We start from the raw sequence: 17,164 nt of genomic DNA, 5'->3' as shown, positions 1-17,164 counted from the left end.
CTGGTACCACTGGCAATTCGGGGCGGACGCTAGACAATGTAGAGCACCCTGCTCGATGCAGCAGGGAAACGCGGGGGCCGGTCGCTAGTGACGGCGAGCGACTCAGGCCACGGAACGCGACGCCTGTTCGTGACTGACGCGAGCTCTAAAGTGACTTTTTTAATCGACACGGGTGCGGATCTCTGCGTGTACCCTCGAAAGATGGTTCGAGGTCCACGACAGAGATCCACCTACGAACTTTCGGCCGCCAACGGTACAACGATTTTTACTTACGGGACGGAAACCCTACAATTGAATTTCGGATTACGACGGGCGTTTTCGTGGCGGTTCGTGGTCGCGGACGTCTCGAGACCGATAATCGGCGCCGATTTTCTGGCGCACTACGGACTCCTGGTGGACATACGCGGGTCGCGTCTCATCGACCAAGTAACTAGTCTAACCGCGCGTGGACGTTGCATCCAGTGTGATGCACCCAGCGTAAAGACAATTACGGGAGAGACTCCATACCACCGATTACTGGAGCGGTACGCAGATATCGCGAGGCCAGACGGGCGTCCGGGAGGCGCGATCCACGCCACGCGGCACTACATAGAGACGACACCGGGACCGCCCGTCGCGTGCAGACCGCGGAGACTCGCTCCGGACCGATTGGCGGCGGCAAAACGTGAATTTCGGAAAATGGTGGAAGCCGGGGTCGCGAGACCGTCGAATAGTTGCTGGTCGGCTCCTCTGCACATGGTGCCGAAGAAAGGAGAAGAATGGCGACCCTGCGGCGACTACAGGGCATTAAATGCGCGAACGATCCCGGATCGCTACCCGGTGCGACATATACAAGATTTCGCGCAGGCTCTCGCCGGAAAGACAATTTTTACAACGTTAGACTTGGTACGCGCGTATCACCAGATACCGGTGGCAGAAAGGGACGTGCCGAAGACAGCAATAACCACGCCGTTCGGCATGTACGAATTCCCGTACATGTCGTTCGGCTTACGTAACGCAGCGCAAACCTTTCAGCGCTTCATAGATGAAGTTCTGCGCGATTTTGATTTCTCCTACGCGTACATTGATGACATCCTCGTCGCGTCATCCTCGGAGGAAGAACATCGCGAACATCTGCGGATGTTATTCGAGCGTCTACGAGAATACGGGGTTATCATCAACCCCGCGAAGTGCAAATTCGGCCAGAGCAGCGTGGAATTCCTCGGATACGAGGTTTCCGAAGGAGGAACTCGCCCGCTGCCGACGCGAGTGGAGGCGGTGCTGACGATGCAGTCGCCGAGGACGGCGAAAGAACTCCGAAGATACTTGGGCATGGTAAACTTCTACAGGAGGTTCATGCCCAAGGCCGCCGAAATATTGACGCCCCTGAGCGACCTTCTGCAGGGAAATATCAAAGGAAAGGCGACAATATCGTGGACGGCGCGGGCTCAACAAGCATTCGAGGCATCGAAGACCAATTTAGCCGAGGCCGCCCTTCTGAGACACCCCAGGGCAAACGCGGAGCTCGCATTGTTTACCGACGCGTCCGAACAAAGCATCGGCGCGTCATTACAACAACGAGGCAGTGACGGCTGGGAACCCTTAGCGTTTTTCTCGAAAAGGCTAAGCCCAGCCGAAACGAAATACAGCGCATTCGACCGAGAACTACTAGCAATTTACCTGGCGGTGAAGAACTTTCGGCACATGGTGGAAGCCCGCACGTTCGCAATATACACGGACCATAAACCGATAATATACGCATTCCGCCAGAAGCCTGAGAAGAGCACGCCGCGACAATTCCGCTATTTAGATTATATCGGACAGTTCACCGCCGACATTCGACACGTGGCGGGCGTAGAAAACGTCGTGGCCGACGCGCTATCGAGGATAGAAAAGCTCAACTCTCCCCTGGATTACGCCGCGTTGGCGGAATCGCAGGAGAAGGACGAGGAGATTGAGAAATACTTGCGGCGAGAGTCCGGCCTGAAACTCAACAGGATAGAGATTCCCGGAACCGGGAGAAAAATTTATTGCGACACGACAACAACGATACCACGACCGTTTTTGACAAGGCCTTTTCGCCGGGCCGCATTTGATCTGATACACAATTTGGCGCACCCGGGTATTAAGACGACGGGCAAGCTCGTGGCACAGCGCTACGTTTGGCCGTCTATGAACACCGACTGCCGGGTCTGGGCTCGAACATGTGTGCCCTGCCAACAATCAAAGGTATCACGACACGTGTCAGCACCGCTCGGAACAATTGCTGCGCCATCCAGCAGATTCGAACATATTCACCTGGATATCATCCTAATGCCAGTCTCGGAGGGCAAACGATATTGCCTGACGTGTGTGGATCGCTTCACACGATGGCCGGAGGCGTTCCCGTTGCGAGACCAGGAGGCAGAGACGGTTGCGAGAGCCTTCTACGAAGGGTGGATATGCAGATTTGGAGCACCTCTACGGATCACGACGGACCAGGGCCGTCAATTCGAGTCCAGGCTTTTCCGGCGGTTGAGCGAGCTTACGGGAGCGCGCCACCTAAGGACGACGGCGTACCATCCGCAGGCGAACGGGATGGTCGAACGGTTTCACCGACAACTAAAAGCAGCGATCAAATGCCAGCAGAACGACCGCTGGACCGAGGTGCTGCCGACGGTGTTGCTCGGGATCCGAGCAGCCTGGAAGGATGACCTGCGAGCGACCGCGGCCGATATGGTATACGGCCAAACGTTGAGGATTCCGGGGCAGTTCCTGAATCGGCGACCGACGGAGGACGAGGACGACGCCGCCGATTTTGTCGGAAATCTGCGAGAGCAATTCGAGAAGCTGCGACCTGTGGATGGGACCCGACACGGCGAACGACGACCATTCATATACAAAGACCTGACGACGGCCGAGCACGTATTCGTTCGACACGACGGGCCGAGGACGATGCTACAGGCGCCGTACGAGGGACCATTCGCAGTGATCAGCCGCAGCGAAAAGATCTTTGTCGTGCGAATGCACGGCAAGGAAAAAACGGTCTCTATAGACCGCATTAAGCCTGCTTATATTTTACAGCCCGAAGCAGAAAACAGCAGCTCAGCAGGGTCGGCGACACGGAGCCGAGAGGGTGCGGTCGACGGACGAACAGCGCGAGACCAGGACACCGAGGTCGAGCGGCGAGGCGCGCGAGAGGACGCGAGGCCGCTGCCCCGAGTGAGCGAAAGGACGACACGAACGGGAAGGAGAGTCCGATTCCCGAGTCGGTTCCAGGCGGGACTGTAGCACCGAGGAACCTGGACGCAGATCGCGAAGTCGTGAGGAATCGCCGCGCATATGTATATATATGTAAAAAAAAAAAGGAGTAAATATACGGTTCGCGGTTTTGTTAAATTTTGACGGTTGTTTGCGATAAAATTTTATACATAGTAACATTGACAGAAGTCGCGAAACGAAAGAAAACGAATGCGGCGCGTACCGGAAATGTGTATAGATATTCTGTTTTTATTTTTTTTTATTTTGTAAAAGTAAATTGACGAATCTCAGACCGAGAACGACGGGCGTTAGCGCAACGATAAATAAATTGAGATTTTTTTTTTTTGTATGTAGAGTACAGCATATCATTATGTCATAGTATTTGGTTTTATATGCTTCAAACGTATCATGTAACGGCGGAAAATTGTAATTCGTCTCGGTCTGCCATCGGGAAAACTATTGCAGAAACGCGCAGTGTTCAAACGATATCGTGCTATCGGTATAGCACTGGCGGGGGAGTACTGTGGCGATTATATCGTCACATGCTTCCCCAAAAATATTAGCAAGAGAAACACGTATACGAATACGGACACGCACGCATACGAAAAGGATAGAGAGACAAATAAACATAAATAGAAATAAATATAACAGACGAGACGAAAGACGAAAAACATCGTGACGTTAGAGACAAGGAAATTAAATATAGAGAAAGTTCGCGAAGCCTCTCGAAGCCGATCGAAGGGCGTTTTGAGGCGAACGAGAAGTAGAATATTTTTACATGCGAAAGTGGAGTTCGCTACCGACAGTCGCCGCGTACAGTCACACTATATCCGCACGGTCTTTCTTTATATATTCCTGTATCGAATTTTAACGTGTGCATTTGAGAAATATATTAGTGATATCTGCAAATACTCTCTCTCACATCATTATTAAATTCCCGTCTCGTATCGTTCCTCCAAATTCATCGCGACACGCGTAACAATTACCAAAGGAGAAACTCGGAAACGAGTTACGCTTATACGTCACTCCGACTGGATGTTATCTCCATACTCTGGCGCGACGGGAGAAAAGGTACCTGGGAAGAGACTCCTAATGCGATCGGGGGAAATTAAAATGGAATTCTCGCGCGCGTAGCAGACCGACGCGACGACGACGACGTTTTTGAACGACCACGATATTGAAATTATGCGCGCAATGCTCGAGGCGGCGAGGCACAAAAGCCGCAGCCTTGCGGCATAAATCGCCAACTCGAAATTCCTGAGGGAAGTTCCCTCGAGTCTTACCGTGAGAAATATATATATATATATATATATATATATATATATATTGTATATAGAAAGAGATATATATATATATATATATATTATACATGAGAGAGAGAAAGAGGGAAATAGAGTCCTCGATACATCCACTCTTGGAAATGTATTGGAGTCGAGCGGATTGTACGAGGGTATATACTGGATGGGGTGGGATGGACAGCAACGCGAAAGGTGGCGTGAGGGAGAGATGAGGGAAAACGAGGATCAAGATTACAGATTTATGGAGAGCCCTCTTAGAGGCGTCCGAGTCTCTCGCTCTTGGTCCTTGAACGGCTTTGAATCAATAATGGTTAACCTAAGACATACTGTTACCATACTGGCTGTGGTGAATCGTTCTGGAAACCTCTTCGATACCCTGAGAGAACAAATGTTTCTGTCATTTGACGCTGTAATTGATACGCGCAGTTTGGAAAGACGCATTTTCGCAATTTCAACCATTTTTTATTTAGAGACACATTGCTCTCGGGCGAAATAAATTAACGTTCACAGCAGCCTTACAGCTTAAGAACTCTTTAAGCTGTACTGCATCGAGTTCCACGACTGTGAATTTGGTATCTTTAGTGCCAACTGCACAAAGTCTCTCTCTCTCTCTCTCTCCCTGTCTCAATTGGCGCACGCGAAAAGCGGCAAAAAGCTTCCAGCGATTGCTACGTTCCGGTTCTGCATTTTCTAGGCGGTGATAAATTGTCGTAAATGTGCTTTAGATAGATGGATATTTCGAGTATTGCCACGCGTTACTCTTCGCACGTAGATACTGTGCAGATAGCTGACAGCAGCTTGGAGCTAAAAACGGTTAAAATGGTTTTCCCGTATCACGTGACATTTTATTGTTTTGGTACCCATCGTCGTTCCATCGCTATTTCCGTTCCTCTAAACGTTTGCGTTCGCACATTTTCTTTTGCGACATCGATCTTTGAACGACAGTTAATTATGCAATTGCTTGCTTTAACTAGGAAAACCCACGTAATTCGAGATAATAAAATGGAGATGTGTAATAATTATTGTTACGTAATATTCGAGCCAATAAAAATTGACTTTTATATTTGTAATATTTCTATCAAAAGATTATTTTTATTTGCTGGAGGAGAATTAATAAATATAAATAAACAATACAATATTATTTATCGGTATTCTATATTTAAACATTCCAGGATAATTCTGTTGCATTTTAATCATAGAAATTATATTTATTTGTTAAAAGTAATATCGTCGAATATTTTTTATTGAAATAATGCATGCAAATTAAAAAACACAATATTTCAAAATATTAAAATGTAGATAAAATATTTTGTTTATTTCTTATTACTTTTTCCGAAAAATTTTCTGATGTTTACATCTCTTTGCTAGATGTGACATAACGTGAGATGACATTTCGTGCATTCCCAAACACAATAGACATCGGCGTTTCTTTCCTCGTATCCCGTTTCGACAGACATTCGTAAGATGGACGGGAAATGTAAGACGGAGCCAATTCCGAAACCTTAAACCCCTAGCTGCGTGTCATCAGAGGAACAGGATCTGCATTAAATTCGGTGAAAGCTGACGCGACGTGGCCGTGGCGCCGGCGCGGAAAATAAAGTTGCCGCGAAAACAGTGGAAGCATAACGATGATACAGTTACATGAATAATTCACAGTTGTTCAGTGTCGTCGACGGAAAGTTTCTCGCGGCATCTACGGGCTGGTAGATTTCATTCAAAAATTCATAGACCGACGCCCGCCTTCTGTGGAATCTGTTCCTGATGCACCGACCTGAATTTCCTCGAGAAGCGTGAGTTTCTTCTCACCCCTATACGATATACTCGCGACTTTTCGCGGGTGCACGAGTTCGTGAATAACAAGAATTTATCGGAGAATTGAAGGTGAATGAAGAGTATATATGATACGACGAAAGCGTTTTATTTACGGGATACTAATCGATCTAGCGCATTTCGCTGCTGGAGATAAATTTTATTCACTTTTGTTTTTTATATTAGTATTTTATCATCTTTTTTAGATACTTGTGCGAGAAAACGATACACAAATAATATATATGCATATACGGACTCTGTATTGCATCCAAATATGACAATTACATGGGAAACACACAGTAAAGTTCCTTATATAAATGCGGTGCATTTGCATTCACTGAACATTTGGCGAATGAACGCATCGTGCCGAGCCGGATTTGCATGCGAACGAGAAGAGCTCGTGTCATACGAATATTTTTCTGACTTCGCTGCTCGCTCCGAGAAGGCGAGGCCGTCGAGCTGTAACACAGCGATTATGCAGACTTCAATTCGCCTCGTCATTACACGCGATTACAATCCGACCTTTAATTTGACCCATGAATAGAATAACAGCTTCATTCCGAGCATACGGTTCTTAAGCGACTTAATAATATATGTTTTTAAATACATTCGTATTGTATATGTCAGTCATCGCGCTTCATTTTATTCTTATGAAGAAGATTCCGCAAATAATCAATATGCATCTTTTTACGTAGATATATATATATATATGAGAAGCATTTTTATCGAAAATAATTCATATAAATAATAAAGGCAAATATATATATATATATATATATATATATATATATGTGTGTTAAAAGCAAATGTGCACAATGAGAGGAATGTATTTATTTTCATTTTTGCCTGTGCATATTTTGCGTGGATGTATTATTATTTAATATAATGGTCGTCGACGTGATTATTATGTAATGTATCCATTGATTGGGAAATAGATGTATATACCCGGAGAAAAAAGTAACATGAAATATAAATTGAGGAAACGCTTTTCTCCGTGAAATGTTCTCTCCGTAAATAGGACGATATTAAAATTAAGCGAATATGAGCACAAGAGTTTCGTAGGCAATAAACAACAGCGGGATAACGAGGAGTAAGCCGCTGATCATCACCGGAAGTAATTAATCGTTTTGGGGAAGAAGAGCTACGCGATGAAAGTCGATGAATGCAATTAAGACACGTCGTTATCTTCAAGTCAGCGTCTTCGTTATGCATCACGTCAAACGAAATACCCGTATTTATAACCGCATGGCTTGACGCCTGTGACAGTGTTCCCTTAATAAATAATATACGGATATTATAACGCGGCGAGGACAGCCCCTCGTTACGATCGGCAGTTACGTAATTAGTATCAGCACTTTTTTCAAGGTGTGGACTTTTAATAGGCGACCTCCTTTCCTTTCTTATTATTCGCTCTTCACGCCGAAATAATCTGTGCACATAATCCGAGTTTATAATTATAAAATATTTTGGTATTATAATGATCAGCAACCTTACGTATTTAAAGCTCCATCATATTTCGAATATTAAACATACTTAATGCGAAATTAATCCTGCGAATTATTATTACGAAATGTAAAGGAACCAAGCTTATAATTACACTGTCTATTATGTCTATTTAGTTTACATGTGAGTTTTAGTGTGCGACAATAAGTCGACGAATAATTTAAAATACCTAGTGTATCAATTAGATTTGAAGTAATGTATCAATTTGTTGCATTAATTCTTTTAATTTTCAAGAATGGATCTTTATATGTAGAATCAATTAACGAAATGAAATAAATTATAACACAGCGTGGTATATTGATTGACCAACAGTTCCACTTTGTTTTTCACAAAACAACGAAACAAATGAACGAAAGTAAATACGATGACTTATATACTGAAACATGCGCGTATACGCATTCTTTGACACCATTATATATTTGTAACTCCGCGTGACACATAATTGACAGTTAATTTCGCCGGTTCAACGCGTTGCTCGATTCCACAACCCGACGGCGCCTCAGAAAACTACGATCCGGAGCTTTGTATTGTCACGAACGCGTGACAGCTGTTATTACAAAAAAAAAATAAATTCTATATCGATTAATGTATACGGAAATATGTGAAAATAACAGAGGAAACGATTTGCGAATCGTTTATCCGTTCGCGGAATGCTCTCTTCCCGTTCAAAACGAGTTTAACGTAATTCCGACTTGCATGGTGACGAACGAACGAAAGAAAAAATGAAAGGAAAAAAAGAAAGAAAGAAAGAGGGAAAGAAAGAAAGCAAGCCGGTCGTTTGCTGCTGCGACGCGTTTTAGAACGCATTATGCCGCCGTACTTATCGTGCCGTTCTCTGTCGCGGGTGAGTGACTTCGAAACGAGCGGTGCCGCACCACACGGAGATTTCCGGAATAATTCCAAGAACAGCCTTGGAGAGTTGGCCGTCCGCCTAGGTGTTCCTCGGCGCGTCCGTGGGATAATATCCCACTTCGGCGTCGTCGTCGTTTCTCCTCGTGCCGCGCTGCTCCCGCAGCCAATTATTATCTTCTGGGCAGCTGCCAGGCAAAGAAAACCACTTACGTGACACGCTAATAATGGATACCCGCGCGGCTCGTACCGGATTACGGGAAGGCTTTTGTTCATTAGCGTGCCATTTCTGTTTAATTGACACCTTTGACCCGACGACACTCGCGGCGTAAGTGATGGATATCCACGTCGCTTTGTGGACCGCGGCCGGTTCTCGCCGAAGTCGATCCGATAGATCGATTATCTTTCTCATCGATTGCTGTAGCTTTTTTTTGACGCTTTATCTCCGAGTATCTTATAACATTTTGAACGGGCGGCTGCGTGGAACACGACGTCTATCGAATTTGAATTGCGCAATGTTTTATAGAACAAAAGCATGCGTGTTTCGCGAATAAGTGCCTCTTTGACACTATTGTCATCGTTATTTTTATCATGTTTTTTTTTTCGAGAAATCTGATCTTTTTATGTACGTGTCAGAAGGCACATAATTACGAGAGCGACTCTCATACGATGCTTTTTTTGATCGTACCTCAATAGCGGTAGCATGCTCGTCAAGAATCGAGAATCGATTGCAAGTGGCGCTTTTGTGCGTTCACACACTCGACTCGAACTTATAACGCATCATCTGCTCGCTGATATATAACCGTGCTCCATAATTATCAGTCCCTTAAGTAGTCGTATGTTACCGGGACGGCTACAGTAAAAAGATGGACAATTTTCGTGTCCGTCTTCTTGTCCCATATAATCCCGTTTAATGTACTGCTATTTATTCCCGTGGTTTCTTCTCGCCATCGTGCAAGAAATAACGCGACGTTCGATTTTCCACGAGTCATCGCGCGAACGGGAAGCTTTCATGATTTTCTGAAAAATGACTAGAAATTCTTTCGCACGATAATTTGCGTATATGTATCCTTCTGTGTTTTCTCTCGCGATATAGTGACGTGATAACGCGTTCCTTTTCAAAGACGCGATTTTTAGTCACCTTTGTTAGCATACAGCCTCGCTTTTTTGTTTCCCTGGAGCTATACGAAGGTCGAGAAGGATGAAGCCACAAGATGCTACGTGAACAATGTTTTATTATCATCATTGCCGCGTCGCGACGTGGAAGATGTCGGGATTACAACATTACGTTCGTTGAATGATCGGATCCGCCGGCGAATATCCAGACTGCGAGAGGGATGGACGAAACACAGTTTATGGCCTCAGCGAGTCGGCTAATCGGATAACCTCGACGAGGATAACCCCGTTTACGGAACATCAAGCGAGAGTATCGTCCTGTTACCGAGTGCGATACTCGGCGCGCGTGGGAATCGGGATTACTCAGCTTTATCGTCGCTACGTGCGCGATTCTTTTGTCCCTTCGCCAAATTGCCTCTGTGCAGACGTATATACCACGACACACGCGACAGCGTGTCTATGTTGCACGTTTCCGGAAACCGAGATGAGAGAAAGAAAGGGATGAGCATGCTCCAAGACAATCTGCTTCCATTGCATCCGGTTAAAAAATGATCGTCATCTTCCGTGGGATTCGGGACATTTTCAAAAATATAATTATTCATTTTAAAAACGTAAGAAAACCAGCTCATTAATTTTTTCAATTAAGTATTGATATTTCCAGTTTTTATACATTTTTATTTCAATTTTATTTGAGAGAATGCACGATATATATTTTGATAAAATATTTTAACAATATTTACTCTCCTTTAAACTATCAAAGAAAGATGGGAGCTGTTGAAGTACTGATGAATTGAACCCGACTGACGTACGGGGTCGCGGGTTATTAAACGTGCGACGTTGAGTCTCGAGAAAAGTTGCAGAGAACTCGACAAGCTTGAAGCGGCGCGACTAGACCGATTCTATCTGATTACCTTGCTGAAAGTTTCGAGAAAAAGTCATAGCTCTGGGGTTTCGCCAAAATCTCAGAGCGAGCGAGTTTGTCCCATGTCGAATTCGGAGTCGATTTCGTCAGAGTCGTTTTCGCTGGAGCGTCTGAAGATTCTCCAAACTTTGGGGAAGATGCGCTTATTTCCATACACGGTTACAGACGGAAGTCTGACCGATCACGTGAAATTAGGAAGAACTCTTATCTCTTAGTCACTATATTTCGATATGCGAAAGATCCATACCGCTATTGACAATAGTCAATACTTGGGTAACCACTGAGTAATCGTTGGGAGTAGCAGGATTGCCAAAATGGGATTACGTATTCGGTGTATTTACATAAAGGCGATTAGCATGCGCATAGTCGGGGTTAATTGACGTGACCGTAGCACGTATAGCACTAATAAATGACCGAACTTGATCTAATTGCCAGCCGCTGCCGCGTATTGACATGTGCATCGAAACGTAAACGTCAATTTTGAGTCGCTCCCAGTTTGTAATTGCATCTGTTTGCTTATGCTAGATAGATTGACAATACTCATCGCAATCATTTCCGTCGCGCTCGCGAATTTTGTCAAAGTCAAAACAAATGCTTTTCTCGTAATTTCGTATTGTTTATCTCGACCCCGATAAATTATACAAAATTATACAATTACAACTACACGATAAAATGTGTTTAGTAAAGATAAAGTCATTACTGTTGCACCCTATTAATTCATAAATTTAATGCAAAGAATTGTGTGGAATTACACAAGTGATTACATGTATATTCATCTGTCAGATTATTTCGAATTTATTTTATCGGAATTTGTTTATTACTTTATAATAACTCGAGATCAGATTTTCATATCTAATAAATATCGCAACGTCATTTCAAACTTTTCCATCATGATGAATTATTTTGATCTTTTTATGAAATTTCCATTTGCTGAAAGTTGCAAGAAGTAGGTATACATAATAAAACTCTTATTAATTGTTTATGCACTTCATATTATCATTATTTTCATATTACGTTTCCATTTTATAATCATTTATTAATTAAAATCTTTTGATAATTTTCGGCTATTTTAATTAATTTTCAGCACAAAGCTTAACGGTTTATTTCCGTTTGGCAGATTTGCGGAGAAAATAGTGCTCAATATGTTCAATTATCAGAATATAACAGACATTCGCGCTTGATGATAAAACATTTAATTTACTTAAATTTATTCTAGATATATCGATGTATTAATTCGAATTTCTTTACCGCGCAGATTGCTAGCTGTATAAATATTTATTTTAATTAGAGTGAAAATAATTGCAATATGACAAATAAATATCAGCATTTTTCTCACAATTGTTTTATTATCAACTCATAATGTTATAATGCTCTCTTTTATACAATACTTCTCTTTCGCTTGATTAATCGTATTAAATGGTTTGAGTGCTATGGAAAAAACATATCTTACAATTAGATTTTCCTATATTTATCTTATTTATTTATTATTTAGCAAGCGGTTCGTACGTCTACAATTTCTGTGCGTACCTATATGAATGATACGTGATTGATTGGCCGAAATATAAACCGAACTGTTACATCGCTCGAAGCGTACGCGGTAATATTGACGAGTTATCAGTTCATTCGAATGATATTCCTCGAGGTTATTATCAGAACGATAAACTGCAAACATTGCAGAACGGATCTCTCGTTAGTCGTTTTAAGCAATCATCGCGCAACCACGCGATCGTAAGCACACACTGTTGCGGGCTGGATTTCTTTTCAAACCACGTTATTTCTTTCGTAAAGTGCTCATTTTACGCGCCCTGGTCCACGATCTTTGGGAGAACTTATTGTTGTCTCCTTCATCGTGGTATTTATAAAGACATAAAAACGGCGAATGGAGTGTCACGCGAAGCACCTTCCGTGTATATATACATATATATATATACGATCGTTTAAGCACTTAATATACGACCGGAAGATGCATTGTTGGAATTCCGATAAGCCACGATAATGTTCTTATGCTTTATTGCTACCGTATAATACTCGGAAGACGTGCTGTGTTATTTATATTTTGTTCTTAATTCTTATTCTGTAATGCGCGACTCTACCTTCTAGTTTCCATTCTTCCACGTGCAGTCATCATTTAGAATCTATAGAGATTATTTAATGTTAAATCATCTGGATTTTTCAAAGTTATTTTTTAATAAAATGTTTTATATTTATATGTATATATATACACATAATATAGAAGTAGTATTTTGCAAAATTATATATAATTTTGCAAGTATATACATTTCGCATTATGTAAAGAAATGCAGACAAATACAAAAAATTGTGCGGCACATAATATACGAAATAACTCACAAATTTATTCAGATAATGTATGTACCTCAATTATTTAAATTATTTAAATTAATTCTTAATTATTATATTTACATGGGTAATTTTGTGTAGTCATACATTTTACATAAAATAATATTACAAATATTAATATTAATAGGAATAAAATTTAAGACAAACAGTGTAAAGATAAATCGATAAAATAAGAGAAGATAAATGGATTATTAGTATTTCAAATCAACAATATTTGTTCCTCTGCGTTTCGTAATTTTGCAGCCGCCCTTTGCCACACACGTATAACTCGTCTTTTTTATGCCGTTCTCTTGAAAAGAAGCACCTGTCAATTAAATAAATTAATCAAATTCTTCAATTTTATCTTTAAAAATATTTTTATTTCTTTAATTCAATTTGTTCGTTGTATACAAATAAAGATGTCGACGTTCGATGTTTAATAAAAAAATTCAGCGGCCGAGGGTATCCCATAATTAAAAATTAAAATATTAATTCATTATCTTTTATCGTGTGACGTAATCTTTTATTTATTGACGCTAAAAATGAGCGTCGTACGCAAAGGGCAACATCGCGCCTTTTTCGTATGTCGCGAGTCGCGATCACGTGACCAAAATTGTGGGATACGGTCGAATCGAGTCGCGCTGCCGCTTCCCATTTCCGCGTCGTTTCGCCCATCCCGGGCAAATTCGCGTACGAAGATCGTCCGGGGTGTCGAACCCATCGACGAACGGTCGATTGACAAGTTAAGTACAAATGATCGCGTCTTTCGGTCGAATCAACGCCCAGCGCTCCATTGTTCCAGTGCGCGCGAATCTCGCATTATTCGCCCGCGAGGTGCATCACGATGGGTGTTATTCGGCATTTGAATTGCTAAGGAGCATATTTCGGGATCGCCGGGAGGGATCAATCGAGACGGATCAATTAATCTCGTGTTAAAATGTGATCGATATCGACCCATAGGTGTCGTTTATATATTCGCGTTTCGCGACCTTCGAAGGAGGGTTATATTTGCGAATATAACGTATACGTTACGGGATTTTCGTAAATGTGATCGAATATCGGGAATATCGGTAGTGTCGAGTGACTTTTATATAGACAATCATATATCAAGTAACGATTCGCGATAACAATGCGGTTGTTATACTGGACATTGAGGTTTGCATCGAAACATCGAAATGATTGATGTATTATTCCGCGTATTTAACGTTATCCGCGAATATAATCGAGCGTTAAGTGTATTAGTGAGTGTGAGTGCATAATAACGAACATCGAGAATATCGAGGAGTACTGCAGCCACATCGTAATGTATTAATTGAAAGAGATGATTGCTGTTCAGAGTACTTTAGAGAGTCTATATTGAGCTGTCTACCATTAGGTCAGATTGAGCGTCTAATTTTTAAAAAATTATTTTAACAATTTTTTCTGAAGCGTAATATATAAAATTTGATTAATATAATACGACAAAAATATCCTTCCTTAGACTTCAAAATTCTCTCTTTTATTCTCTTTCTTTTTCTTTGAATGTAAATAATATACAAAATTGCTTTAAAGATTATTTTCCGAAATATATAAAAATCAGTAAAAAATTTAGATATATAATAGATAATGTTTATTTCCAAAATAAAAAACAATATAAATTTATAATATTGCAAAATGTGTTTACTCATTCTCTCTCTCCATTACTTTAAAAAATTCAACAAACCTAAATAAAAGAAATTGCATCTTATTTTTTATTTATAAATCTCTAATTTTCTTAGCCTATATTCGTTATTCACATTATCGTGCATTTAATACATTTATTATTATTTTTCTTACATCATTTATATTGCGATAATATATGTACATATTATGTTAATAGATTATATATATTAATAATAATTCTGATTATAATCTAATAATGATTATATACATTAATATAATAATGGAATCACATTGTTTGTTAATAATAATTATGCAAATTATCGATAAAAAGAATAATTCTTTGATTTAAATTTTATATTGCATTTTCAAACGATAAGGTACATTATTATATGTATAATGTAATGTCTCATTACATTATACTATCTATATATTATATAATTTATATTTGAAGACGTATAAGCAAATTTTTGAACCAAATTAAAATAGATCTCTGCATATACGTACATGTCTGTATATATGTGTAGGATTAAGTTAGCTATATATATATTGTGTTAAGTTGGTTATATACATCTTGTTTCTTTTGTTGGATTGCGCGCGTAAACTAGGGAGCGTTAAGCGCGAGACGATCGCGAGGTACCGATCACGAGAGAGATAGATGGATGGCGAGCGAGGCGGGGAGGGGAGCGAGCGAAGAGAGGAACAGGCAGTGTGAGTGTATGCGTAGACGAGAGCGGAGAGACATTGTACGGACCGGTGATAACGTGTCTTGTTTTACTGTTCTAAAATATATATATATATATTCATACGTATATTCCTCGATCATTTTCATCCTATACACCCGGGATATAAAAAATTAAATCCTACAATTGGGGGCTCGTCCGGGATCGAGCCGAACGAGAAATCAAGACAAAAGAAGTTGAAGGAGACATGGCAGAGAACAACGACGCAGAACGAAATGACGACGTAAACGACGTGCTACAGACCGACAATATGACGATAGTCCAGTTAAAAGAAGAGCTTAAAAAACGCAAGCTCAAGGTAGCGGGCAACAAGATCGATCTGGTAACACGATTAAAGGCGGCTCTGGTCCTGGAAAATCAACAAGACGAAAGCAGCAATGACGACATATCCAGCGACGAGAGTGACGACGAACGAGGCAACAACAATAATGGCGCCGAGGAAGACGAAGCACGAGGACGAACGAAGTTTGTACCTACTTTTAAAGACGTCGAAGAGTCAATTGATACTTTCAGTGGAGATGACGGGAAAAATATAAAATCGTGGATCAAAGAATTTGAAGATCTGGCTAAGCTGTGCGAATGGAATGCAATGCAAAAAACCATTTACGCGAAAAGACTGTTACGAGGATCCGCTCGTTTGTTTATGAAAACGGACGACTGCGGGAAGACGTGGAAAACAATGAAGGTCGCCTTAAAGCAAGAATTCGCACTGAAGGTAGACAGTCGAGCGGTGCACAAGGAGCTGCAACGAAGAAAGAAAAGGACAGATGAATCCTATCACGAATATTGCTACAAGATGATGGAAATAGCCGCACGAGCCGATGTCGAAACAAAAGCGACCATCCAATATATTATCGACGGCGTCGACGACGAGGGATATCGCAAATCTGTTTTATACGGTGCAAAAAACATGCGTGAATTAAAGGACAAATTCGATGTTTATGTGGAAATGTTCGGTAAGTCGAAGTCAAAAGCATACGATAACAAAAAGAAACCGGTCGCGAACGTGGAAAAAAGGGAAGTGAAGCGTTGTTATAATTGCGGCGACAACAGTCATTTGAGTGCCGCGTGTCCCTCGAAAGGACAAGGCGCGAAATGTTTTGCATGCAATAAATACGACCACATAGCGTCGAAATGTCCGGAAAGTGCAAGCGTAGAGAAAAAAAAGAGTTGTAACGTGGTACAGTACAACTCCGGAAAATGCCGAAAAGACGTTGTTATCAATAATACAAAGCTGAATGCGATAATCGATTCCGGCAGTGACATTAGTTTAATTTCCGAAGAACAGTATAGAAAAATTGGTTCGCCGACTTTGAGTAACCGTACGATAAGATTCCGCGGGGCAGGTTCGGGCGAGATCGTAACGTTAGGAGACATGCACTTGAAAATCGGTATTGACGCGGAAGTTTACGATATTACCGTACATCTTGTGCGTGACGGAACACTGCCACACGGTATACTTGTAGGATCTGATTTTCTGAATACTGTTGAAGTGTGTATTAAAAAAGGCGTAGTAAGCGTTTCTAAGGTCGTAGAGGATGTCGCGGAAGTATCGGAAGTTTATAAAATTGATATTGTACAAAACGATAAATTAGAATTGTCACATATTAAAGACGAAGGGATTAGAAAAGAAGTCGAGCAATTAATGGAAAATTATGAGCCGAAAAAAGAAAGGGAAGTAGGCATTAAAATGTCGATAGTAGTAAAAGACGATATACCGGTTACACAAA

At 41.5% G+C, this 17,164-nt stretch overlaps 1 protein-coding gene across 7 annotated transcripts in view; it reads left to right on the top strand.

Moving 5' to 3' along the window:
• Positions 1 to 17,164, top strand: part of kug (FAT atypical cadherin kugelei) — a 310,594-nt gene that overhangs the window by 135,160 nt on the left and 158,270 nt on the right. The window lies entirely within an intron of this gene.

The sequence above is a fragment of the Nylanderia fulva genome, unplaced genomic scaffold (genome assembly GCF_048542155.1).
Source record: "Nylanderia fulva isolate GAGA-0341 unplaced genomic scaffold, ASM4854215v1 Scaffold7, whole genome shotgun sequence".
Lineage (NCBI taxonomy): Eukaryota > Metazoa > Arthropoda > Insecta > Hymenoptera > Formicidae > Nylanderia > Nylanderia fulva.
The sequence above is the reverse complement of the archived record's forward strand: the minus strand, read 5'-3'. Positions and strand labels throughout refer to the sequence as shown.